The sequence below is a fragment of the Desmodus rotundus genome, chromosome 4 (genome assembly GCF_022682495.2).
Source record: "Desmodus rotundus isolate HL8 chromosome 4, HLdesRot8A.1, whole genome shotgun sequence".
NCBI classification, from domain to species: Eukaryota; Metazoa; Chordata; class Mammalia; order Chiroptera; family Phyllostomidae; genus Desmodus; species Desmodus rotundus.
The window spans coordinates 41,660,727-41,663,988 of NC_071390.1; the positions used below are offsets into that span (position 1 = coordinate 41,660,727).

General features: G+C 40.7%; 1 pseudogene; it reads left to right on the forward strand.

The window, feature by feature from the left end:
• The first annotated feature begins 244 nt into the window (after nucleotides 1-244).
• LOC112305319 (phosphoglycerate mutase 1-like) lies at nucleotides 245-1,450 on the forward strand (annotated as a pseudogene).
• The last annotated feature ends 1,812 nt before the right edge of the window (nucleotides 1,451-3,262 follow it).

Genomic DNA, 3,262 nt, shown 5'->3' on the forward strand with positions numbered 1-3,262 from the left:
ACTTTGGAGTATAGTCTAACACTAGCTTATTGATTTATTTTGCTCAAATTCTTCCAGCTTGAGACACTGGGGGCTCTTTCAGTTGGCTCCTGTGCTCCTTTGACACATCTCCGTCAGTTTGTGGTTTTGGCCACATTCTCACTTTTTGACACTACAAGATAATCCAGGCTCATTTTGTATATTCCTTACCCCAACCCTCAAATTAGCCATTTCTCCATGGAGCTTTGATTCACCTTGTTGGAACATGGTACTAGAAAGTGAGCTATGGGTGAAAGGTGTGTTTGTTGCCACAGGTGTGTCATTGCTTCCGAATTCTGAGCAGACAAAATTAGGAAAATATATGACTGTATATTAACCCATGCACACACATATCTGTAATATTTCCATATATACCCATATGGATATATATATGTATATACACACACATATCTTACATATATATCTTACATATATAGACATCCTACTATATATAGCCTTTTCAGATTGGCTTCTTTCACTTAAAAATATACATTGAAGACTCATCAATATTGTGTGAATTAAAAGTTCATTCCTTTTTATCACTAAATAATATTCTACTCTGTGGAGGTCCCGCTGTTTTGTTTATTCACTAAGGCATCAGAGGGCATTCCGGGGCTGCCACTCTGGAATCCCGCAGGGCAGTTCGCACAGCACTCTGAGCAGCTGCAGTGACTGCCTACAAGCTGGTGCTGATCAGGCACTGTGAGAGCTCATGGAACCTGGGGAACCGCTTTTACAGCTAGAACGATGCCAACCTGAGTCCGTCGAGGTAGGAGAAGGCAAAACACAGCAAGCAGGTGTTGCAAGGTGTTGGCTATTAGTTTGACATCAGCTTTAGCTCAGTGCAGCAGAGAGTAATTCAGACTCTGTGGACAGTACCGAGTGACATTGACAAATGTGGCTGCCACTAGTAAGGATTTGGGGCCTCAATGAGCCACACTACGGCATTATGACTGGCATTAATAAAGCAGAAACTTCTGCCACACATGGCAACACCCTAGTAAAGATCTCGAGGCTCTCCTATGATGTCCCACCACCTTCACTGGCACCCAATCATCCTTCTACAGCAACATTACTAAGGACCACAGGTACACAGACCTCACTGAAGATCAGCTAACTTCCTGTGAGAATCCAAAGGATACTACCGCCAGAGCTCTGCCCTTTTGAAATGGAGAAATAGTCCCCAGAACAAGGAGAGGAAACAGGTACTGATTGCAGCCCAGGGCACAGCCTTGTGAGCATCATCAAGCACTGGAGGGTCTCTCTGAAGAGGCTATCATGGAGCTGAACCTGAACCTGCCAAGTGGTATTCCTATTGTCTATGAATTTCCAGAAGCTTGAAAGCCCATCAAGCCCATGAAGTTCCTGGGGATGAAGAGACCTGAGTAAAGCCATGGGAGGTGTGGCTGCCCAGGGCAAGGCCAAGATGTGAAGGCAAGCAGGGAGACTAGTTTACCAAGGACACCCTCTCTATCCCTGTCAATCTTCTGTATCTTTCCTCTACACGTGCCACACTGACCGCATCTGTAGGCCTCCTAGGTTATAGCTGCAGGTAGAGACCAGTGGCTCCCAATTTTCTTTTAGCCATTTTGTCTCTTGTACCCATTCCATCATGCAGTCTCTTCAGAATGGCACCTCTGGGGCACGGGCTCTCAATCCAAACCAAACGAATACTTTTATCCAAGAAAGTGAGGATGCTTATCAAAGAGAGCTGAGATGTAGTAACTCAGGTTTTTGCTAGTGGTTTATTACTAAGTACTTGCTTGAGTAGGGACATAGGGAAGAGGCTTGCTAAGGTGTGACCAATGAGAAGAAGCAAGAGAACCTATTTGTGTTCCCGGAAGCCAGTCCTATGTTATTCTGTAGTCAGGTCACTGGCTGGGGGCTCTAGCCAGTACAGTGGGAGATGAATGCATAGTGATTCAAACAAGCATCTTCTGCCTGACCCCAGAAAAGCTGGCTCCAGAAGAATGGGATCAATCTCGAATGTTTACATGTTGTACTTACCTTATATATGTATGTAATAAAACAAAAACCTTTTTGGAGTTTCTAGTGGTAGTTGAAGTATTCCCACCTGTGATCATCACAAAACAAGCCATTCGTCCCAAGATGAAATAAACTCCTTAACTTGTACGGTGTAGGAGTTCAGCCTGCTGTGTGCTTTAGAATCCTCCCTTGCCTTATTGTTTTATAGCAGCGAAACATCTCTTGATCACGTCCAGGTGTATCACTGTGTCTGATTCCTGAATCACGTTCTGACTGCTTGGCCCTGCCACGCGGTCCCAGTACTCGATTTGAACATAACTGCTAAATCATTCTCCCAGATCAGTGTAACAAAGGAGTGATGTGCAATGTAAAAAAACTGATCCGATCGTTGCTTCTGTGGTTTGGCAAACACGAGCAAAGCTGCTATGAGTATTTAAATGCAGGTTTTTGTGCATTTAAATGCAGAACATAGGTTTTCTATTCAGATGAATAAATACCTAAGAGTAAAAATGCTTAATTATATAGTGAGACTGCTTATCTTTGTAAGAAATTGCCAAAATGTCTTTCATTTCCACTAGCTATTAATAAGAATTCTGGTAGCTCTATGCATTGTCAAACTTTTGGATTTTAAGTTTTGGATAGATAGGAGGTTGAATTCATTGGTGTTTTAATGGGTATATCCATCGTAAGAACTGTTGCATAGCTTTTCATTTGATCATTTACCCCTCTATATGTCTCAAGGGTTCGGGGTCTGTTCATAGCTTCAGTCCATGTATTTACTGAGGTTTTTTGTTTTCTTATAGTTTAATGTTAAGAGCTCTCTTTATATATCTTTTTATATATCTGGGCACAAATATTCAAATATGTGTTTTACAGACACTTCTTTCAGTTTGCAGCTTGTATATTCATTCTCTTAATGATTTTTTTAAAGTAAACCATTTTTATACTAAAAATAAGTTTAAAATTTAAGTTTAAACTTACCATTTTAAGTTTATGCTTAAGTTTAAGCATAAGTTTATGTTTATGTTCACAGATTATGCTATAGGTTTTGTACCAGTAACTCCAGTACGTACATACTTTCTATATTTTCTTCTAAGACTTTAATAGTTTTGCATTATACATTTGGGTCTGACCCACTTTGAGTCAAGTTTTGTGTAAAGTATGAAGTCACCATTCAGGTTCATTGTTTTGCATATGGGAAAGTATAATTGTTGAAAAGGTCCTTTTTCTATTGATTACAGTTGTGCCATTATCAATA